This window comes from Doryrhamphus excisus, linkage group LG15 (assembly GCF_037039965.1).
Source record: "Doryrhamphus excisus strain RoL-2023G ecotype Guam linkage group LG15, RoL_Dexc_Guam_v1.1, whole genome shotgun sequence".
In the NCBI taxonomy this organism is placed as follows: Eukaryota; Metazoa; Chordata; class Actinopteri; order Syngnathiformes; family Syngnathidae; genus Doryrhamphus; species Doryrhamphus excisus.
Genome location: NC_136371.1, coordinates 4,824,522 through 4,849,584, shown reverse-complemented (window position 1 = coordinate 4,849,584; position 25,063 = coordinate 4,824,522). Strand labels below are relative to the sequence as shown.

General features: G+C 41.3%; 1 non-coding gene across 1 annotated transcript; it reads right to left on the bottom strand.

Annotated features, from left to right (window-relative positions):
* Window positions 1–119: 119 nt before the first annotated feature.
* Window positions 120–25,004, bottom strand: LOC131104682 (uncharacterized). Its single transcript, XR_013629806.1, has 17 exons — window positions 24,889–25,004; window positions 24,224–24,277; window positions 23,799–23,868; window positions 22,586–23,705; window positions 22,276–22,492; window positions 21,879–22,124; window positions 21,627–21,804; window positions 9,409–9,922; window positions 9,124–9,283; window positions 8,755–8,871; window positions 8,532–8,642; window positions 8,263–8,410; window positions 7,584–8,160; window positions 7,316–7,469; window positions 7,138–7,227; window positions 6,860–7,055; window positions 120–6,672 (listed from the first exon to the last, which is right to left on the bottom strand). It is a non-coding gene; the product is annotated as an uncharacterized LOC131104682 (transcript).
* Window positions 25,005–25,063: the final 59 nt, after the last annotated feature.

The following is a 25,063-nucleotide window of genomic DNA, read 5'->3' as shown; positions in this document are numbered from 1 at the left end:
AAAACGGATATAGTAATTTCCATGATGTGGGGATGTAATCTTCTGATTACAACTGTGTTATGTATGGATGACGCCATTAAAATGTGTTGCTTGCACGATAAAAGTATGACAAATCAATATCGAAAAAAAAGTAAGCCTTTTTATTTAGTATATCACATAAACAGAAAAAAAGACGCTTGTCTGCCCTTCTGACACTATGGCTGTTAAAAATGTACATTTATGTACAAGGATTTTTGACTATTCACCGACTTTAATTCAAAAGTGGCGTATTTACACATATTTATTTGTAAACATACAAAATTAAACTTGCTGAATAAAAGACAAACATGTTTTAACAGAAATACCTCTGTGAAATTCCAGTTTACAGTCATCAAATTGTTTTGCTTAGGTTATGTTCCAGTCTCAGTAACACTACCTGGAATAGATTGTTGTGTCCCAACATTTCTGTTGGTCTTAACTGAATTATGAATCACATTTTTAGTTGTTCTTTTCCACTATTGCCAGCTCTTAAACAAACCGACTTTCTCGAACTGGTCTACGTCTTACTCCACTACTTGTTAATATGTTGGCCTATGTTTTTTTGTTTCATGCTGCTGTTCATCCTACGATTTGGGAGGCATACAAGACCTTCGGTTGGAGTGGGAAGCAAGGCGGCCCTAGGTTTTGGATTTTTTACTTGTTCACTTGGTGGATTTGCTTCGCTACCCTGAGGACCACATTGAGAACCATCAAGTGAACGACCGCTCTGCCTTGACCTCCGACCTCTCATGTCTAATGATCTACGATTGTACCTCCTCGAGTCCCTGACGTCAGAACATTTCATCCCATCCTTCATAGCATAACTGGGTTCCCTTGAGTCTAACCCGGGGTCCATAGTGTGTTCATCTCCTCTGTTACACAGAGGGACTTCAGTGTCTGCCACCCAAGACCCAGGCCCACGCCCCGGTCTTAAGTTTCCAGATGGCCCACTCATGTCATTTTCTCTATGCATGAAATTAATATCTGAGCCTTGTGTTCTAAAACAACCCTGTCGACTTGGGTTTTCAGAGATTTCGATGTCGAAAGCGTTCCTTTCAGGCTCCATTGCTCTCGGTTCTGAACTTCTAAAATCCCTCAACGGCCTTTCAAGATTTGGGTTTTCAGACCCACGGAACCGTCCATCTCTGTCTCCTATTCCTCTTCGCTCACGGTCGTCCTGCATCTCCAATTCTCTTCTGTTTTGGAATGAATTCCTTAAATCAGGGCCTCCCTGAATGGGCCTTGGTCCTTCCAAGTTTGGACCCCTCTTATCTGACCCAGGTACTGCCATGATTGGACCTCTGCCTTCATGGCCCTGTTCTCTGAAGTCCATGTGGTCCGATCTCCATCTTCCTCTACCAGGCCTCCTACATCCATTTCCAGGACCTAGTCTACCAGGCCTCGGGAATACCCTCTCAGCGTCACTCTGAAAAGGTCCTAGATCTCTCCAGTCATCATCAGGGACTCTCCTAGGGCCTGAAATTTGTAAGTTTTTCCTTTCTGGCATGAGCCCAAACCCCCTAACTGCAGGGCCTCTTTGTATATTACCAGGATCCACTGGCATATCGATATCGTCTGTGATTGGGTGAGGATAGCGGTTATTGTGATGTTTCCACTCATCTTCAAATTGTGTTTCAGAGTCTGAGTAGCCACAGTCTGCTGCTGGCCATCGGCCTCCATGACTATTTTGATCTGCTTCTGGGCCTCTAAAGACCGTCACGCTCAAGTTGCATTTATTTTCATGTCTTTGATCTTCTCTGTTATATGGACCTGATCTAATGCTGTTCTCCCTGTTTCCTGGCCCACCATACTGTGGGCCATCTGATCTCCAATTCGGACCTGGGCCATCTGGACCTCTCTCAAAATGATTTTTTCTGAGATCCGAGTCTTCTAGTTCTCGTCTCTCAAGCCCCAAACAATTCATGTTTGGATTTCTTCTTTCACAAATAGGTCCTCTAAAATCTCTACTACCAGGACCTTTCCTCTCAGGGTCCAAGTCTGGTCCAAAATACGAACCTCTACAATCAGACTCTGGCTCCATCATTTCTGGAAGACTATGATTTGGGCGAGGTCCTCCAAAAAGTCCTGGGCCTTTACTACCAAACCTTGTTTCCTCCCTTTCTGGATGTATTCTAGTAGGCCCTGTGCAATCTGTGTTTGGACCTAAATGTGGATACATTGGTCTATTCATGTTTGGAACTCTTGGTTCAACCATTCTCTGGTCCATAAATGCCTCATGCTCCCTGTTGTCAGGTTGGGGGGGATTTCTTTCATGGACTGGTCCCCTTATATGCGGACCTCTTCCGTGAGGCTCAGTTTGCTCCATATTTTCTGACTGGGGGCTCCATGTTCGTCTACTGTGAGGTCCGAGCCTTTCAAAACTATTTTCCATTAAATCATGTCCAGGACCTGATGCATAAGGCCCCGTACCAAACTCATCAGTGTCTCCCCTTCGTAAGCTGGGAGGCCCTTGACCTTCTACGCATCTCATTTCAAACCGAGGCCCTCTTCCATTTCGCCCTCGGTGCCCTGGCCCAGGAAATTTGGGGACTCCTAATTCTCTTCTCTCAGGTTCCATTCCCCTGAAGCCCTGATTTCTTTGTCCTTCCCTGTGAAATTTGGGGCAGTTGATTGGTAGATTTATCCTTCCATTCTCTGGTCCACTGAAATGTGAGCCTCCTTTTGGCGTAATCCTTGGACGTTCCATTGCACACCGCCTCACTTCAGACCCTTGTTCTCTGGGATCATGACCTTCTGGTCCTTTTCTATTACAGTGTTGCATACCCCTTTCAGGGCCTCTCCTCTCATTCCATGGTTCCCTGAAATCTGGACCTACTGGACCTCTCATGTCATGTTCTTTATCTTGCATATGTGAGTCTTTCCAGTCAGTTACAGGACCTCGATAATGTGGACCTCCCTCTCTCTGTCCTCCATCATGTACAGGGCCCTCCATGCCTGGACCTCTTTCAAAACAGGGTCCCAAATTGCCTCTCGCACCGTGCCCTCCATTATTTATAGCTGGATGTATCCTTTCAGGTCTTGGACCTCTGAAATCAGAACCTACAGTTTTCCTTCCAGAAACAGGTCCGGTCATGTTTGCATTTTCATTTTCCTGTGTCCTGAAATCACAAACATCTGGTCCTTTTCTAGCATGCACTGGAACTCTCATGTCAGTACATACACGCTCGTCCTTGGGGCCACGCCAGTTATGCATATCCAGTCCTCTGTCATCAGTTCCTGGTCCCATGAAATCAGGAAAAATTGGCCCTCCCCTGTCATGTCTTAAGCCCTCCAATGTAGGTCCTTGCCTTTGTGGTTCTGTTCTCATGAAATGTGGACTTCCAGGTTCTCTCCTGTCATGTGCTTGGATCCTTTCTCCCCACGGTCCCGTAGCATTTGGATGACCTGGTCCTCTGCTGTCATTCTTTGGGGCCCCTACATTTAGGTCTCCCACAGTCCATGATTTGCAAGGGTCTACATCTCCAAGAACTCCTCTGTCAGGTCCATAGCTGTCCATACTTGCACTTCTCCAACCATGAGATGGCTGATGGACTTGCCCTTCACCTTTAGCAAGTTGTCCTACTCTTACTGAAGTGGACCCTGTGCTATTACTTGCAGGGTCATAATTTCTGCCGAAACCTGGACTACTCCAATTTAGATCCCTCTTACACTCAACCAGGTCTGTGTTTTGACCCCCGTGAACAAAGATACTAGGTTCTGGACCTCTGCAATCTGCATTTCTAATATTAGTAGCAGTACATGAGTCTTGTTGAGGCTGATCCTGTTTGCTTATTCCTTGAATGTTTGCAAGAAATATTTCTCCAGTGCCTCTTCCTGAAGTGACAGCAAATGAGTTAACTGCATCATCGCTCAAGCCTTGCCCACCCAAACAAGCTACACCCTCAAAACGTTCATATTTTACATTAGAGCTAAAGGTACCTAGATCTCTTTTTATATGTTTATCATCTGACACGGCTAAGGATGCTGTCATATAAGTATCACCAGAACCAGTGGGTAAATTGGACTTTGGACTACTTTCTTGATCACAAGACCCCCTATTTATTTCATCATCTCTACTCAGTGGCGGAAAATCTCTGACCTGGGGGAAATTTTGACTTTGATTATTGTGGTCAACTCCTTTCACTGCCAAATTTAAAAGCCTGCTTGGAATCTGTGACTTTCCAATATCCATGACACCGAGCTCCCCAAGTGGAAATTCTGACATACTCTTCTCAATTTTGATATGACGATGTTTGTTATGGTGTTCTAGACCACCATCTGAACATTTCAACTCATTGCCTGTTTCATGTACATCTGTGATTACTCCCTGAGATATTTTTTGTATTTCTGAATGCTGTGGACCGTCTCTCAAATCCATGTCAACATTTGATTTAATACCTTCAATGGGCTGTGGCATATTCAGTGTTTCTTGGCTTCCATAAAGCTGGCAATCATTTTGTACTTTCTCAGCTGGTTCAGTGCTTTGAACCTCTGAATGTATGATTTCCTCAGATTTGTCAGGGTGATTATTTTCGATACTGCTAGGTGCTATAAACCGCGGATCAGGATCAGGACTCTCTGGTGAATCTCGAATTGGGGGTTCAAGTTCTCGTAGAGGAATTGGACTTTCAAACTTGCTTCCACTTGTTTCCTGCTGAATGTGTTTATTCATGTGTGTCAGAGGACCGATAGTTGAATTATCAAGCGCGCTGGCTGTGTTTTGGAGAACTTCTTGGGAGCTTGGTTGTTGTGAAGTTTCAGGAGTTTCACTTGTTTCTTGTTTAAGGTCCTTATCCAAACTTTTTTGATGGGCAATTGTAAGACCAACATCAGATTTTAAATGACGTCCATCACTGTCATTAGGTGACAATGCCCTGAATTCGTATGCATTGGACACCAAATCTCTTTTGCTGGGAGAAGATGGTGATCTTCTCCGGCTACGGGAATGCCGCCTTGTACTATGTACCTTATCGTGACGAGCCTGGCGCTCAGAGCGGTCTTTAGTTCTGTGCTTTGACCTGTCTCTTTCACTTTTTCTGTGTCTATCCCGTTCTCTATGTTTCCTGGAATGTGAAGCGGAACGCCGCTGAGCTCTCCTTGAAGGATTTCTATGGCTGTCTCTTTCACGATGACTTCGCCTCTTTGGTGATGACCTACGCCTCCTGCTGTGATATGAATTTGGAGAAACACCCCTGTGTCCTGTTGTAGATGAATCTTGAATCTTTGAGGTGCTTCCTTGAAACACGTCATCTTGGATTTGGTTAAAAAGGTCATCCTCTGGATCATAGGGTACATCGGAATCTTCAATTTCACCAGCAGATGAATATTTTTCATTTTCCTTTATATTATCAGATACAGCATCTTGCACTGTGACTGAAGGACTACCTTTTGCATTTTCCGGCTTATTGGTTTGTGTATCAGCATTTGAATCATCAACAGCATCTGGTAGATTGCGGGCCTGTTCTGACTTTGAATCTTTCTGTTCAGAAGGCTGAGACTCTGAGTGAATTATACCACTCTGAAGGGATGAAATCTGAGACTTTGAGGGAGTCGAAATCTTGGAATCAGTAACGGAAAAGTGTGCCATAAACATACCCACGGCTTCTCTTTGTTGACGAAGCGCCTCTTCCTGTTCCTTTAATTGCCGTTTTTGCTCTTCAATCTGTTTATTAAGCTCCTCTAGCATTCGCTGCTGCTCAGTCAGTGTAGCGGCAGAGACAACCACAGTACCAGTAGGAATGGGCTGCGGAACCTCAGCCAGAGAAGAGGTTTGGGGTAAACTAGTAGTGAAAGCAGGTGTTGCAGCCTGTGTGGAAATTGCTAACGACGATGGGCACTTCATTTCAGGTTGATCCGGAAGTTTCTTTCCATCACTTGGTAAATCTTGAAAAATAGTCTCATCCTCAGGATCGTAGGCCACATCGTCTTCATCATCAAAGCCTGACAATGGAGGGTCTTCTCGCGTCTTGTTTCCTGTACTCTGTGAGGAAAGGGTTCCATATCCTATTGCAGGATCATACTCCTCTTCTGGGTCATACGGACGATCGAATGCATTTTCCTCCTCCTGTATCTCTTTGACTTTAGATTTCTGCCCATACTGTTGTACAATTGGATCTACCATAGACCCTGAGACATGAGACAGCACGGACGCCTTCTTAGCACTTACTGTTGTTGAATTAGCATCAAAACTTTCATCGTTAGAATCCATGACACCGGTTTGCTTATTTCGGAACAATGTGCTCAATATAGTCTTTAGTGGTGTGTCACTACTGGGTGATGCAGGAGTAGTTTCATTAACGGACGTGGACTGAGTTGATGTCCCAGGGGCTGAAGTCGAAACAGCAGGGTTTGATTTAATGGAGGCCAGGAGTGACGGCATAGTATCTGAGCTAGAAGAGGAATCAGATGGTGACCCGGGACAAGGGGGTGCAGTGAGAGGGGTTGTGCTCATCGGGGTCTGTGGATCATAGGGTTGGAACATCTCCAATTTGTCAGAACCGTAGAGGACTGGAGGTTTTGGGATCCACATGGGGTCTTTAGACATTTGAACTTTGGGTTTCTTCTCTTCAGTTTCCTGAAGGACACTTCCTGGACGTTTTGATTTCTGGATAACTGCCAAGCCAAGAATAAGATTTGGCCTGTCATTTTCAAGTCCTGTGAAGAGAAGAAAAAGCATAATGAAAATATGGAATTTGTTTTCTAACTTTGCAATTGCATAATGAACTGTGGCACCTGAATGCAGCAGCATAATCCAGGTTTTTGTGGGCGTCTCAGCAGTCTGAGAGAGTCTACGGTATTTACCAATGTTTTATTATATCAACAGTCAAGCATTGTCACACACCTGGTCCTTCCAAAGGTTGCAGTATGGATGGGATCGATTCCTTTGCACTTAGTGGTAGAAGGTAGATATCCTTGATGGAACGGCTGTTGTTCGAAACCACACCAAAACGTCCTCTGCTGCTGAAGTAGGAAAAGAGTGAGACGTATGCCACCTCTTCTTCTTCAGTAGCAGGATGAAAGCGGATCACACATAACTCCTAATAAGCAATAAAAACAGTATGTTATTTATATAGCAGTGGATAATATAATACAAATGAATACAATGTACACATTGCTTGCCTTTGTAATAGAGGTCTTGACCTTTGCAACATAGTCCCACACTGTTTGGGGCATGATTCTCCCTCCGATTTGTATGGTATCAGGTAATTCCTAAAAAAAAAAAAAAGTTTTAACTGCAAAGACGATGTTGTTGATATGATTACATGTATAAAAAGTATAAAAAAAAACATTGTTTTACCGATTTTAGAATTTCATCAGATCCTGAAACCAGATACCCCTTAGTAGCAAACTTTGACACAGTGAGCATGTTCAGGAAGCCTTTCCAAACTGTTTCCTGCTTTGCCAGGAACTTTCCAGATGCACCGTTGGCTGGAGATTCTGAAATCACAGTCCTGAAAAACAAACCAATTCTCACAATTGAGCTATGCCACCCAATTTCACAATATGTAAACAACATGATATTTACATTGCATTCATATACTTATTTGTTAGACTTCCATAAATACCTTGATGATATTCCATAGAGTCTGGGATCGGCTGAAGAGGATGGCTTCATGAGAATAGGTTTTGGTATTAGTTTTGTTGGTTTTGCTAACACGGTTGGTACTGATGAAGCGGTGCCGCCCCCTCGAGGAGCGTAAGGCGCTGACTGATTGTGGGATGTGTTTGTGGGACCGTTACATGGAGCAGAGCTCCTGTTGGCTGCAGTTCGGGGGTCGCGCCTTGTAATTGTTACCGTGGAGGTGGCCGGAATCACAACAGGTGTGTATGCTCTTTTTGATGACGTATCATTAGATGGGGATGTCGGGGACTCCATGACCGGAGAAGCGGGAGACTCAAAAGTAGGGGAAGCAGGGGAATCCATTACGGGGGAAGCCGGCGATTCAACAATGGTCAAATCACCAGTGTCGATAATAAGGCGGGATGGAGGGTCATATGAATAATCCATGTCAGGTGAGTCTGGTGGTGCCAACAATGGCGAGTCATCTCCCTGTCTCCCCTGTGAATAATGCTTCTCGCTTGACTCAGAAACCCTAGTTCTTTTGTTTGGAGGTTCCTCCTCCCCGAATGCTGGTATTTGTCCTTTGAAAATAAGGAACAAATAACATATCACAATGAGAATACATAGAATTATGATTTTGTGTAGATAGTATGCTTCAAATCCCAAAGATTTGTTTAATTCACCTGTACAAATCTTGCATTTCAGGTCAAACAGGTGAGCCTTGTGCTCTGAAGTTGTGTCCTTTAGCATACAGGTAAGAACATCTGGCATTGCACACTCTTTTCTTGGCTCACTTCCTTTGTTTTTCAGAGTAAGAGCGGTACTTCTCTTCTGTTAAAGGGGAAAAAACATTCTTCAACACATAATTTAAAAAAATATCACAACGACGGTAGCCTGCAATTAGTAAGAAAACAAACATCTTCAACTGGATGAATATAAGATGAATGCTCACATTGCCCACAGGTCTTCGATCGGGTTTAGTGCTGTTTAAACAGGAAAGATCAACCTTCACAACTTCGGGCTTCTGCAACAAAGCTGGCGTTTTTGCGGCTGCATTTTTAACCTAAGACATAAGAACATGACTTTATTGAACCAGGGAGAAATTATACACTGATATGACAATGACATTTAAGCTGAATATTTCTTTTCACATGACAGCAGACATGGGGATTTACCTCTGATGTGTCTTTTATATTTTGGTCTGGTGCCTTGGTAGCCTGCATGTCCTTTTGGCTCATCCTGACCAGTCTGAAAGGACTGATGTCGCCTTGCACGACTCGATATAGCAAGCCCTAGAAACCAGGAACAAACTGTCAGTTTGGTAGTACCGAGTCACTTGTCTTACAAAAACTCACTACGTACATTCATTGAAGTGAAATGATACGATGAAACAATACTAACAATAATGATACAGTGCCGCTTGGTGCCATAATAATATAGTACATTATATTTGTGATAGCACTTTTTAAAAAAATCATATTTTAGATCAGCACCAGTTAAGTATAAATAAATACGTATATAACAACTTTAGACTTTGAACAAACCTTGTGTCTTGGATCTTTCAAGTTGAACATAATAGTTCTGTACTTATTCATGTATTTGCTGTCTGTATTACGAAAGATGTCAAACATCTCCATCTCGATGCTTGCAACAAGCTTTGCCGCGTCACTTTCCGACATTTCCAAATCCTCACAATCACAAACCCTTGATGAAGAAAAACAAAATGAGTCACTTTTTTGTTTCTCTGCAGACAATATTTAAGGACTCCAATCTTGGAACTATACAATACTAAAAACACATTTGTGCTGAAAAAGATACTTAAGTCTCACCTTTTGAACAAGATGCTAGTGAGGGATCGCTGGATGCTCTGTCTGACCTGGTTATTTGGCTGAGAGGGTCTAGAGGACGGAGCGCTAGGTGCAGGGGGTACGGGGAGATTCCGGCTCTCGTTCACTAGAGTGGGGCCCAAAGGCTTCTGGCATGAGGTCGCAATGTGGCTAGAGGAAGGCTGAAGTCCTGATTGCTTCTTGGGTATTATATATGCTGCCATAGTTTTCAAAACAACCCCCCTTTCATGTTGTTTTGATCCTTGGTTCGGAGACTGTGTGAGAGAAGTTGGCGGACCCGATTTTACTCCAGAGGGTAGAATGACGCGAGCTGATTCTCCGGTGGCTTCTTCAGAAATGTCACTGTTTGTGGAAACCTTTTTGCTGGCATTAGAGACACTTTGTGGTAGAACTGGTTCAGTGGTGGGTTGTCGTGAGGGAGATGCATCTGTGGGTGGGTCCTCTGGGTTTTGTTTTTGGGGAGATTCTGTCTCTGTTTGTTTACACTCCTTAGTTGCTGGAAAAAAAGAACAGCGGGACATTGTGTGACTAACGATGTCAAAATGTCACATGTGCAAGTGAATTAAAAAAAAAACGTCTGAAAACAACACTAAATATCATAAAATCCATAATCAATCTTGCATTTGTGTATTTTTGCATTTTACACAGAAAAGCGACAAAGAATGCTGCTATCAGATACGGTATGTGTCATGACATCAAATTCACAATCTGGTTTATAGAAATATTTTAAGGACAAATTGCAAATTGATTTCAACACAACAGTGCAGAAGATGCAAGTATTGGGTACTAAACTTGACACTCCAGTATTGCTGGTATTCGGGCACTCACTCTATTATGTGTCTAACACTACTTCCCGGATTTAAAAAAAAAACATGGCACAGCAAAAGTGGCCCTGCAAGTGTTACAACCGGATGTAGCAATCCTGGTCGGGAGTTATCACTCTATGTCATCATGGACAGGGTCTATCGATAACATAGCTTGTGGCGTTGTGGTGTTCATTCAGGTTTCGGATTGGGAACAGCCCATATATACCTATACCACTGTAGCGCAAAGCGGCCTCATCATACCCAGTGCCCTGAGATGTTGTTCAAGTGATAAGACATGACATGATGCCGTTTACTGGACTAACAATGCTGGCCTTTTTTTGGCCCTTTAAATACGCCTCCAAAAGCAATCTTCAAATTATGCAGACACCCACTGAGTATTGCGCAATGTGTATTTGGTCCACTTTTCCACAACTCATCAATTATCAATCATTATCTCAACTACCCAACCACCACTAAGTGGACAATACATCCACCAGCTATAACCCTTATAACCAGCTATAAATATGCATACATTTCAAAGTTTCTATTGACTGTCAGTATACGATAGCACATACAAGAAAACAACCTTGGTGACCCCTACTATAGCCGGTATTTCATTTAAACATTTACACAGCATCTATGTGATCAGTATTGGTTGATTTCACTCATGGATTATCGGGATCGGTCGGTATCAGCAGCATAAAATCCTGATCAGAACATCCCTAATAAATTGTTTGCACACGCATGCACAGACACATGTCTATAAGACAGACACACGCACACATCTGTAAATAATTCAAACACATGCAAACATCTGTAAATAGATGACTTGGTTTTAAATCTGTGAAGAAATGTACTGATTTTTTCATGAAAATCTTATTTTTCTTGTGTTTTTGTTGTTTCATAGAAGTAAACTGCTCAGATGTTGGAGGTGGCACCGAAACAATATTATGGACGTCATTCACTGTTTTGCTTGAATTTGCTTCTCTGCAGAAAAATACAATTTTCGATTGACGATTTATAAAGACCCGAAAAGGCTCGAATGAAAGAAGAGTCTAAAATTTAGTTTCAATGTTTAATGTAGTCCTAAAACTCAATATTCTGTGGGTACCCCAAAACTGGCAGTATGGGGTTCTCTTCTCTGAAAATGGCTGGTAGTGAATGAGTTAATTGATTAATTAATTTTATAGTAATTCCGGGTAAAAAATGTGGCCTCACTTTCATAACGTTTCACATGACTACTGCTAAATAGATGAGCCATCCTCCATAGCTTAAATGGTTATGGTTTAAGTCTGCATATTCATTTAATACCAAATTGAAGGGCAACATTTAGCAATTATGATAAAGTAGCATCCAAAATACAAAATATATACACAACCAACGCTAAAGCCTCATTTTCAGGGCAATACCCACTCAGTGAAAGGTTTTCAGTGCTGTGCTGTGTGGGCATTGTCACACAGGAAATATTCTAGATGAAAACACTCTTAATGTAAAAAAAAAAAATCATCAAACTTATTTGTTCATATGATGCACAAAGCAAAGAAATGAATCTTTTCACGTTCTGCCTCCTTTATGCTCTATTCTCCTCGCAACGTGAGAGGTTCAGGCGCACTCGTAATCATGAGTGTTAGGAAATAGTTGTGTTTCATTTTTATTCACGTACCGCCATCACAATAAGCATACCCCTCATAGCACTCAAAGTCGACAGTGCGCTTGAATGCATCATCAAATGAACAGCAGCACTTTATTGATCCTTTTCTGACACGAAGAAAGCAGGCAGGCGTGGAGTTGTTCTGAGTGTTTTTGTATATATTTTCTATATGTCAGCTTGAGATAGGGTTGTTCACTGCGTCTTGTTCGATAAATATTGATTTTGAATTGCTTGGTTAGACGTTTGTAGTTCAGAGTTGTTTACAGATGATGTATTGGAAGATAAAACGTTAACTGGGTTGGTTGCTTATATGGTATTCATCTCCAATTATGTAATGCCACATATTGTTATATTGCTTTTCTGTATATTATTAAGAGGTAGTAGATTGGGTCACTTTACACCCCACTGATGGCCGAGCTACAAAATGCACCATCCGCCACTGGTAAATCTATTGGAGCAAAATCAGAAAATCTTTCACTGACGGCAGGGTTGTGATGGAGTGCTTCTACTACAGAGACCTTACTCAAAAGGTAAACAAAGAGGAATAATGTTAAGGCAAATCCTTAAAGTTGGAAAGAAAATCAGAAACTTTAACTCACTCAACTAATCCAAAAACATAAACGTTTTTAGAAACCTAAATGCTTGATCCCAATACATTATTTATACATTTTTTGTTTGCGAAAGAGGCTGACGGAGGTGATGATGCAACTCTCCACCAATGTATTCGGCTTCTGCGCAATTTTAATGCAACAAAAAGATCACTAGATGACAGAACTACATTAGATAACAGCAGGAAGAGGACGTGGGAAAGAAGTGTAGCGTGCAGAAGGTTACACCTTCGGGACATTTTCACGCACACGCATGCAAGTGCACACAGTGCCAAACGTGAAAATTGTTTAGTTTGTGATGTTTTTGTAATGCGTGAAATGCATCTTTTCACAAAACGCTTGGTAGCTCCACTGATATCAACTGATATTGTCCTGTGATTTACCTATTTTTTTTTACTGCTGATTACTAAATAAAAGGTATGTTTCATTTTTATGTAGCCATTCAACACAATGTTCTGTGTAATAATCAATAATCTAAAATGACCAGTGCTGAAAGGGTTGTATTTTTAAAAAAATGTCAGGGATTGAATGAATTAAAGAGGATCTTGCAGCTTTTCTTTCTGACCTATAAATGTAATTAGAATGTTTCAGATAATGAGGTTTGCGCATTTGGAAGTGAGCTCTTAAAAAAGTTTGGGATGGATCAAAACACTCGGTCTCAAAAGGCGTGGTAAAACTGCCCCTTTGTGATGTCACAGGGGCGGACTTCCTTATGTGGTTCATAGTTCGGAAGCACTGGGCGTGTGACCAATCACAGCGGAGTGGGCATGCACGGATAAACAGACCGTTTTGGCAAGGAGCACAAATCAAAGGAAATACAGCTGGAATAGGTGCAGATTCTGGAAGATCTCAAATGTTTTCTTGCCACTTCCAGTACTTGGAAAAAGTCATTTATTGAAAGCAATTAAACTGAAATAGGCCTGATCAAAAGTTTAAGACCATCGCTCAAAAAGTGACAAAAAAAACCCTCCAAACCAGAACTAAATAATTTCTCAGTAGGCCTCAGTAATGAGTAGCTCCACCGTTCTTGTTTATCAATAAAAAATGTTTTGGGCATGCTTGAATCGAGCGTTTCCAAGAGGCTATTGGGAACATTGCTCCAAGTGGTGAACATGGCTTCACGAAGGGCATCCACTGTCTGGAACTGATGGCTATTTTTAGAAACTTTCCTTGCTATCCATCCCAAAAATGTTCTCTATGGAATTTAAGTCCTTGGTCAAGCGAGCATTGTGAACTGCAGCGTTGTCCTGTTGAAAAGCTGTCATCACACAGACGGGGGACCCTCAGACATGAGGGATGCCCACTGTAACATCTGCACATAATCCCCCACCGTTTGACGACCCTGCACCACCCGAAGCTCCAGTGATCCACTGAATGAAATAGGTAGAAAACATCTCGACCATCCGACCTCGTTCAAGAAGGGAAAGCTTCTTGGCTTTAGCCATCAAGAGGGCATGACCCAGTGAATGCCTGACAGAAAAGGATTTTTATTTTTTTTTTAAATAGCCTTTGGTCTTACACTTTTGTTCCAAATGTTTTTTTGTCTCACTCCCCTTTCTTACTTTTGCATATTGTAGTTCTGCTCAAAACCTCATTAAGGTTCAGATGGTCTTACGATTTTGATCAGGGGAAGAAAACCTCATGTCCAACATTACACTACACCTTGCTAATTAAGAGACAAACGACAACACCTATTTCCTAGATGGGCTTGTCGATGATGTGGAGTTTTGTAGTTTACTTTTCATCAAACTATGACAGCAAAGACGACGCTCACAATGAGACCAAGAAAACAGTATTGGCCGACTGCATCTATTACCTATTATCTATTATCACCCTTCACCAGACCAGAATGATTTGATATGAGTGATGGTGTTGAAAGAAAGCAGCAATAATCAATAATCAATCAAAGTTGCAGCGATAAGGAAATGTAGCCACCGATGGGAAAGAAGATATGTTGAAGGAGACATGCAAGATACGTCACTGTTGGAGGAATAGCCCAACCATACAATACAAAATAGTAAAGTTCAGTCAAGAATGTAAATCAAAACTGTCTAAAAATTAAAAGGCCTGAATTACAGGCCTTTTCATGGTAAGATAATTAGAACCTAATGATGTAATGATGATGACAAAATTATACAAATTAATGTATGGTAATAGCGATAGAGGTCTGCTAATTAAAAACATTTAAACATGGTTCTTTTAACTAATGATGACCATGTCTTATAACACAACAAAATGTGAAGATGGCGATAATCAATTATATAACTAATGCAACATGAGACTGGGATAATGCAGTCTAATCTGTACTATAACTACAAAGATCTTATATTTTGTGTAGTTTCTTCTTTAGACAAGGTTGGTTGATTGAAAACAAGGAAGTACTTCTGTATGTGTTAACTGTGGAGACTCCAACAGTGACGAATGTGTCAGCGGTGTCCCTCGGAAGGTTGCTTATTACTTTAGCCACTAGAGGGTAGTCATGTTCCACCAATGAGCGGTTACTCACGTACACAATGGGCACCACTACAAAAGCAACTATTTTCTTATCAGTAATGAGGTGAAAATTTTAAAAAAATATATACTGATTCAAACAATATATAACGGTCCAACAATACGTCCAAACCTTACATCACTATGCCACTATGCCAATACCAAGCTAAACCTGCCAGAATCTGGATATCTCAAAGGCAAATAGCACACTTCAGTGACAATTGACTTGGCTGTCCAACTGCTGACATCACCCAATTTTAACTTCTTAGTGGGAATTTAATCTTCAATTCAAGGGAAAAATATCTAATGTTAGTTAATTAGGATACTACAATCTGACACATTCAAATACAATAATTATCTCAAGATATTTCAGTGTCTGGGATTGTTATGTCCCTTCTGATCACAGCCCTAGTGTAATTGTGTTGTAATTAAAAAATTCAATTCAACCAATCTGTGCAACTGTATTAATATGCCGTTCTGCATAATTCATACAGGCACTCTAAAGGTAAAAATCAATGCACAAAAATGTATTTCTGAAGCAGACAAAACAACAGAATATAGTTTCATTCAAGCCTATTTTATATGAATTTGTATGACATCCCCATCAGTAGTGTACTACATGTGACATAGTGACATACCCACTAACTGGACCTGAGAGTCCAGTTCGGGTCGGAAATCCGTGACAAGGAATGTAGTTCTGCTTAGTTGCTAGGGCCATTTAAGTAGTTTGGCTTTTCAAAACAATATGCGTTCAAAAGAGTAATGAACTGCATCACAAAAATGCTTCCTCAAAAAAATCAGACCTCACGAAAAACACTGTCTCTGTCCATTTTTGTGTATGTGAAGATGACGCGCACACCTACACACCTACCACACCTACCACACCTGAGACGGAGCGCCACGGCCATCTTTTTCATTTACATATGTGTTTCAAGTGGAGGAAAATGCGAGTGTCTTGATCACACACATGCAACAGTGCGCAGGGATACAGTGGGAGAAATATAACACTAAGCGTTTTGCAAGTTCTGATTTTTTTTTTTTTACATTTTTATGATGCAAATGTATTATTCTTTTGAACGTATATTGTTCTGTTCAAACTCATTACTTAAATGACCATCACAGATTTCCCACCAGAACTGAACTCACAGGACCAATTGGGGTTGTAAGTCGCCTTTGTTAAAGTACACTGCTGACGGGGATGTCATATAACTTCATGTCAAAAAATCGGAACTATCCCTTTAAATATCTTCTGACATATAAAACACCACATAAGACACTTTAAAGCAGGAACTCTCAAGCAGTCATTATTATACCTGCACTCTTGACGGCGTATTTATCCTGTAATTCTCTGCCAAAACACTAGGGGCAGTGTCTTACTGAGCGTGAGCAAACAACCCATTGACTAGCTGTTCAGCTTCCTCTGTAATAGTCCTAAAACAATGGCGACTTTTAAAGCAACAACCAGATTGTTTTGGAGCTGGAAATATTATTGAAACAGCAGTCACATGCTGCACCAAAACCAAGAAGATGAGAAGACATACGCAACGATAGGATGCGCGATCCCGAACGAGTTGAGCTGGAGGACTTGTATTGGCGGAAATAGAAATGATGCACAAAAAAAAAATTCCACCAATCAGTCTACATCGCCGTTTTTCTTAGAGGTGCAGGTCAAGCTTTGCTGGATCTTTTTTTTTTGTATAACAGCCAGCCAGTATCTCTTACACCAGTACCATGACACAATGAAGCATAACAAAGCCTTTAGTGCAAGCGCCCCCAAACCACCACTGCTGGGCTGCCAGAACCTTTCAAGTACATTAGTCCAAAAATAAAAAATAAATCAAATATATACGCACACGGTTAATATGGGGCATTATAAATATAGTATAATATAGTCAGAAATCCCTTGGTTTATGTTGTTGTGTTGTGCAGCGACCCTTCTCATTTTGTTCAATGATCTTTGAATGCACCATAACCATGTGCGTGCGCTAACGTTCTCAGGCACTGCACAGATAAGACATACTGTATGTGACCCGTTCTTCTGTCATGCCATATTCAGTATCATATTCAAATACTGACAGTGTGTGAAAATACATAAAGGTAAAGCCTGACGATGTCAGAGTGTTAATGTGCATGTAAAGGTAAATCTTGACATCATTGAGTGTTAATGTGCATATTTGTTTAGTGCACAACCTCAAGTTAATTCGTACTGGTGGATGGTGGGTCTGAATTCATGTTGTGCTGTTAATGTGATGCTATGCTTCCGAGTTAAAAAGTTAATCGGATTTGATCACAACAATGTACACCCTTAGAATGTTTGTTTTATAGGCCAAGTGGCTCCAAGTTATTATTGCAATTTTTTTTATGTTGATTTTATAACTTGATTTTATCAATCGTGATTCCCTTCCCCAATCGTGAGGGAATGTTAATATCTTGAACTTTTCCAGACAATACAGAGAATCCCTGCTTTAAAGGTCTAATAGTCAGGGAATGTTCAGTGACAGAAACCTTGCCATGTCTCAAGTGGTGCAATTGTTAAGAAATGAGAATCCCTGCTTTAAAGAACCAATAGTAAGGGAATGTTCAGTGACAGAAACCTTGCCATGTCTCAAGTGGTGCAATTGTTAAGAAATGAGAATCCCTGCTTTAAAGAACCAATAGTAAGGGAATGTACAGTGACAGAAACCTTGCCATGTCTCAAGTGGTGCAATTGTTAAGAAATGAGAATCCCTGCTTTAAAGAACCAATAGTGAGGGAATGTACAGTGACAGAAACCTTGCCATGTCTCAAGTGGTGCAATTGTTAAGAAATGAGAATCCCTGCTTTAAAGAACCAATAGTGAGGGAATGTTCAGTGACAGAAACCTTGCCATGTCTCAAGTTGTGCAATTGTTAAGAAATGAGAATCTCTGCTTTAAAAAACCAATAGTGAGGGAATGTTCAGTGACAGAAACCTTGCCATTTCTGAAGTGGTACAATTGTTAAGAAATGTGCATGTAGTGCAAGGACGCCTCATACGCAAGCACCAAGACAAGCAGTTCAAAAGGCTCCTAACTTTGCAACCAGGGCTCATGGAGTTCCCCTTGCGGCAGAGAAGAAAACATGCAGCATGAGAGCCGGTGCAGTGACGCCATGGGCCATTTTTAGCCACAGATCCCTACCAGACGCACAGACTTTTGGCATACAGTCAACAGCCTAAGCTTGTGTTGCTGCCTGACCTTGACAAAAGGGCAAACTTGTAAGAACCAGACCCTTGTGACAGCCAAGTGTCAAGATTTCAATAAGAAGATCTGAGAGAAAAACGTGTTATGTGGTCTTCGGTATTGGTGTCAGCTAAACGTTCCAGGTATTTTTCCTTTGAAATTGAAACCTTTTCGGAGAGGTAAAAAAAAAAAAAAGATCACCCAACTGTTGCATGGCTCTCATATGTCTTTGCCGGGACTCCAACAAAAGTACCACCAAATGGATTCAAGTTAAAGTATGGATGTTTTGACTGGCACTGAAAAACAAATATGTTCCTGTGCAGTGAAAGCCGAAAGACCGGGTAGCTTCATCTACCCTTTTTTATGGATATTGACACTGGTTTTGCCATTGTGGAAGGATGGGAAAATACAGTCAATAATAGAAATAAAAACCTCTATAGTGATAACTGTGAGGTGTGAGAGTTGTTGGCCTCCTGACAAAAAATGTTTTTGAAACTCCTGATGCCCTGCAGTTTAAGACATGAGATCCATGTATAAACATCCACAAGCACATGTATATGGTGTAAAAGATATATAAACTATTGAGTCACACTTTATCTGTGCATTTCTTAAATTACAAATGTAGATTACGTTAAACTGTTTTACTTTGGTTTGTGACATGATCAAATTGTATGCTTGCTTCTGTGGAAAGCAAGTGACAAAATGTATCAAGGAAATTGCTTGTCGTCGTGTCAACTATCATACTTTCATTGCAGGGAAGGGGTGGTGTCATAGCATTGCTGACTCACAAGCTTTTGTCCGATATAGGAAATATGACTAAAAAAAAATTATAGATTTTATACCTAGTGACAGTTGCCTTGATTGGTTTATATACTTTCTAGCTCAAATTGGTTGATAATGATCACACCAAACCATGTCCATTAAAGATATTGTTGCAAGTATACTCAGCAGAAAATACATAAATTTGTTGAGTATCGATAGGTATTACGTATAGCATCACTTGTTATTTACTGATGTGGTGAATGTTGAGTACATTTTTCGAGATGTGACCTCACACGTCTCTCCCCGTGCAAGCTCAGGTTTTCTTTGGGTACTCCAGTTTCCTCCCACATTCCCAAAACATGCGTTAGGTTAACTGGTGACTCCAAACTGTCCATAGGTATGAATGTAAGTGTGAATGGTTGTCTATCTGTGCCCTGCGATTGGCTGGCGACCAGTACAGGGTGTACCAAAGTCAGCTTGGATAGGGTCCAGCATAACCCCACGACCCTAGTGAGGATAAGCGGCGTAGAAAACGGAGAGATGTGGGTGGATGGACTTCATATATCCCAACACTGACAACACCTTGTCGTCAATTTTGTTTCACTTTGGTGTATTTTCGTTTTAAGTGTGTTTAATGTTTGGGGTTGGTGTACTTTTTAAAATGGCCTGTACAGGCTGGAAAAAAAACTAGTCAAATTGACCAGCCAATAGATATAGTATATATAGTATACCCTCAGGTGTGAAGAAACATGCAAAATATAAAAAAAAAAAATGGACCAATGAACAGCTTTTTCAACACTGTCCCACAGTTTTTGCATGTCGCTGAGTGTTTTTATGCAGATATGCATGGCCCTGTGCAAAAAATATCACTTTGGGCTGCACAAAGAAAAAAAAAACAGTCATGGGTCTTTTGAATCATCACTCTCCTGACCCTTAGGGAACTCCAGGTTTTGTGTTTGCAGTGTGGTGATCTGTACGCAACGACTTGTTTTCCTTTACAGAGGATGCATGACCTCATAAAGGCTTATGGGGAGACTGCATGTACAGATTGTCACTCATTTGACAATCAACTGCAATGTAACCAAAACAATCTCATTCATTGTCATGTGGACAGCAAATTCATCCTCCATCTCCATCTCAATAAGATTCCATGAGTATGTATATGTACAGTAGTTTGCTTGTGATGAGCGATACAGCATTAAGTGTACCGACGGGTCTGACCACAGTCAAACCATAATGCCGGGTCAAGGATTGCTGTAAGTTGTGATGCAAGGTCTTATATGACTTGAAGGTATGCGTTATAAGAGGATTTTTCCTATGCAACAAAACCTGCTATTTCCTCACAGAAGCGTCAAGTGAATCACCGACGATGGCAAGGAACACAAGATAACCAGTATGAATATAGGGGCACTGTTGTGGAAAAGACTCAAAATTCTCCCTGTGCTGTTCTGCAGGATGTGTGCAACTTGAAACAGTTGTTGACCAACAAGAAGTTTCCCCCAAACTGTTTGTGTTTTGCTGTGTTTGTAAAACTGTTCTTCCAACAAAACTGTTCCTTAATTACCCTAAAAAGGGAAAGACACAATTTTCCAATAAGCAGCTGTGTACCTTGAGGCATTCTGAAAGAGTGTGTTTCTTTGTCCAAGAGTACAGGCTGACCATTTTTATCCTTTGCCTAACATAACCTTCACAATCTCTTGATGTCAAATCCAATGAAAATATGAAAAAAAAAATCTGGATATTTGAAATTTCAATGAATTATGTGTGGTGGGAGCTTAAGCCGTTCATAGAAGCTTCAAGTGTCATTTGTGTGTCTGCTCAGTCTATAAAACTCATTGCAGACCAAAGGGTTTAAAGCCATGAACTTAAATATATTTGTATGTATTTGTATGTATGGAAATAGGTGGTTGATGAACAGACACCAGTCTGTTTCCTGTACCCATTTTTGCAGGCATTTATGGATTTCATGTGTGTGTTAATACACAATAGAGTGTAAAGTGACTTTCCCTTTGGGACTAAAAAAAAAAAAAAAAAAGTAGAATAAATAAAAAAGTAAGCGTATGAAAAGAGATCCATCACAGGCAATAAGTTATGGTAGATATGTCTGAATGAGAAAGTTGTGAATTCAAGTTTTCCTCAGCCTGGGCTGACCATGAAAAACACATGCACCCTACATTCTTGGAGGAGTCAAACCTCACCTGAAGGTGAACCCTTCAAATGTGACCACAGTTGACTGTACCGGTCCCTTCAGTCAAACGCTTTTTAAAACAAAATTGTGCATATTCAAAGTGTGTGTTTCTTCCACGTGGGACACCTTTTGTGGGCTGAAAATCATCTCTTGATCCGAATGTATTACAGGCAGCTGCCTTCCTGATACCATCTCAAGCAGTGTTTGGTTTTCCACTTATGCAAGACTAAATTGATGTATTCACTCATATACTGGTACCGCGGTATATTAAGACTGTGGTTCAGCACAAGATGTGTCGTAAAATTTGACAAAAGAAGAAAAAAAATAAGATACTTACCCACTGCTGACCCCTGTTAATTATTAGTGATCCCACAGAATTCTGTATGTATCATTGTTGTGCATGATTGTGTTACTTGTGTAAAGAGGTGCCAGAGGTGGCACTTGTGTTAACATTGCTGTCTGATTAGGAAGAGTATGAGTAGTGAATGGTACATACACGCTGTGTACAACTTAGATGATGGTTGGGGAGTGGTCTGAACTTCTGTGAGAGTGGGGTCGCAGGCTTTGGTAGATGTAGCCTCTGTCTGCGTTCCATCACCTTCCATCTGCTCCTCTTTTTTGGCATTTTCCTCAGCTTTTGCAGCTAACCTTGCAGAGACTCTACTGCACTGACCCTGAGAGGAAGACATTTGCACTTGTTAAGTATTCATAGTTCGACATCACTGTTTAAATTGAGTTCATTGATTACCTTTGCAGTAGGTGTTGTAGGTGTAGCTTTCCTCTGCACTCGACCTGTAGGTTTGGGCTCCTTTGTGTCAGAGAGGGACTTCATAGTGAAAGTAGCATGCTGTATGATGCAGTCAGTGCCACAATAAACAGAGTCCTGTAAAGCCGGTCTGTTGCATCCTGGTCCGATGCAGAGCGGAAGTGAGCCATCCGCCTCCAGACCCACTCCAGGTCCAGAACTTAATGCAGAAGCCTCCTCTGTATCATTCTGAAAGAAGATTATGTCTTAAGCAAATTTCAAAGACTCCATGTTGTAGAACTGTAAAAAGGCTATTTCTGTGATTAACAGAATTTGGACCCTCGGAATACAATATTTTCTGTAACTACACTGAAATGGGATTCAAATGTTTTTTTTTTACCTTCAGGGAGTCCTGCTCCTTTTGTCCCTCTTGTTTGTCTCTAAAAGGTATCAGTGACAAGGTGTGTTCTAGCTGTGTGTGGACCTCTGACGGGCGTTGGCTCCGCGTCTTTGTAGTGCAGGGTGGGCAGGTATACTCTGTACGGCCTTCTGCTTCACTGACACCAACACAGTCGCCATGAAAACACTCTTGACAACTGTCACAGGAAATCATAAACCTATAAGAACAGGGAAAGAGGGATAGTGAAGTTTAATAACATGGACGCAGATCTGCTTCAAAAAAGGATATTTTATCCTAAATTAATAAGTACCTTTGATTGTGTTTTTGCCGACAGATGCAATACAGAGCACTGGGATCATAAGTCTTGGAGGTCAATATGGTCGGATGTTCCATAACATCCTTATCTTTGTTGTCCTCTGGTGCATCGTCATACTGGCTTGGAGTTGTGTCTTTATTCTGCTCCACATCTGTGTCTATAATAATACAGTCTGAGCTTGTTTGCTGAACAGGACTCAGACTGATAGAGTGTGCAGAGTATGCGCCCATTTCAGGTGTGTGCAGAGTATCTTTATGGTCCCTTTTTACGTGCTGCAGCTGCCCTTCTGATGCATTAACAATCATTACATCATCATCCTCATCACACGCAGCTACGGACTCAACCTCAACTACCTTACTCCTGCCTCGGCCCCTTCCTCTGCCTTTACCCTTTCCTCGTCCTCTTCCTCTACCTCTGGCCCTTCCTTTTCCGCCTCTCCCTGCATTGAGTCCCTGCTTGTATTTAGACTGCAATTGTTCCTTGTATTCCAACAAAGTCATTTCATCACTTTCCTCATCTTGGCTTGAGATCAAAACTACATCAACATCTCCACTTGTCACCTTCTCCGAAGGCGGCTCAGACTGCAAAAGTACATTATCAGGAATCCCCCTGAGCTCCGACATCTCTGTGTCATCTGAAACTAGTAAAGGAGGCGACTCTGTGGTGTCAGAAACTCCCAAAATATCCGGAATTGCCAAATCATCAGACATGTCCATTGACAAAGCCTCATCCCCGCCGAGAAGAGAGAAAGCGGTGTCAAAGGCAGATCCAATGTCCTGCCACATGGTTGGGTCAAGGCACCCACCCACTGTGGATAAAGCTGGTTTGGTCTCCTCTGAAACTGGCGAAGATGGGGCAGACCACTCCAGGTCATCCATAACTGACAGAGATGCTTGAGGAGCTTGGGCAATTTTATTGTCTTTAGAGGCTTGAGGTGTCTGTGTAAAACGCCGGCTTCTGGCCCGCCGCACCGGTGGAGGACTATGGGTTACATCTCCAACTTCTTCCAGGAATTCCCGTTGAGCTATAGTTGATCGTCTGAAACCCCATGACTTTCTAAGCTGTGACAATCCCGGTTTATCGCCTGAAGATTCCGACTGTCTCGGTTGCTCTTCTATAAATAAAAATCATCACATCAACAAATTTAGATTAATTCTGTCATGATCGTTTGGAACAGTTGCATCAGAGATTATTGGCAGGTATTTACCTGAGCTGGCATTCGTGAGGCTGGCATTCTCCATTGGTTCCACAGTAACATCAGCAGTAATCAATGAAGGCTACCCAAAATAAAATACATTATTATTAGCATTTAAGCTAAATACATATGCAGTTGCATTGAAAAATATTAAACCGTCAATGGAACTTGTAGTAGCATGTAATGAACAATCCAACAATATTACGTTATATTACGATATCACAAACGTTCAGTATTTACTGAGTGTGTACGCACAATTGAAAATAAATGGTAATTACAATGGGGGTAAATTTGAGTGCAACTGTATTTGATTCAGAGCTTAGTGTTTTAGTAACTGTTCACTTCAGACATTGTGACTATTTAATGACAAATTACCACAAAATAGAATAAAGGTAATGATCATAAAGTGCTATTTAAATACAACACAAAGGGCTCACCTATCCATTCGATTCGTCCAAGTAGCTCCAATCGTGATCAAACTTGGGAGACACCTGCACAGACACACAAGATGGAGATGAACACAACTGTTTTAGTTCTTTTCACACAAAATGCGAGTTGGCTTGAAATAAATCCAAATATATAAACAAAAACGGAGCAGATATATGCCATTTTCATTTCGTAAAAGTCGTTGTCAGATGAAAAGAGGTTGGAGACCGCTGTGTTGGACTTTACCACCTTTAAAGCTAAATCCAACGTCATTTGTATTTCGTTTCTGGGGTTTCACAGACAGGCTCCTTTCACACAGAAATCGTGCACCCACGAAAAATGATCGTTAACTATAGTCAACACAGAAGCGTCCTAAACTTGTAAGTTTCAAAGACATTCGTTTAACACAAAAATGAACAAAACTGATTATAGGACTCATTGTCACATTAAAGATTCAGAGTACTTTAAAGAGAAGCTTTCGTGTCCAGTCGGCAATTCCGCAAAAGATCCGATTATGCCGAAGGTAGAGCAACCGACATTGCGAGAAGCTCATTTAGCTAAAAGCTAGCTGGCCTAAATCTGATAATACGCTACGCCACCCATTGTATTCAATAGTACGACTTTAAATTCTGACAAACGTTTCGGGTTGTTGCCACAACAAAGACTGAACGCATACCTTCGGCATAAGCAAAAATACCATCCGTTTAAGATTAGAATTGTCCCCTTAGCTTGTTTGCACAATCATCCATTTTCTCGACCGTGCTGCCGTTTAGAATATCGCGAGAACACCGAGCGGCGGAGCTTCCCGAAGCTTGCTTCCTGTTTACTTTGTAAAAGGGTAGTGACGTCAT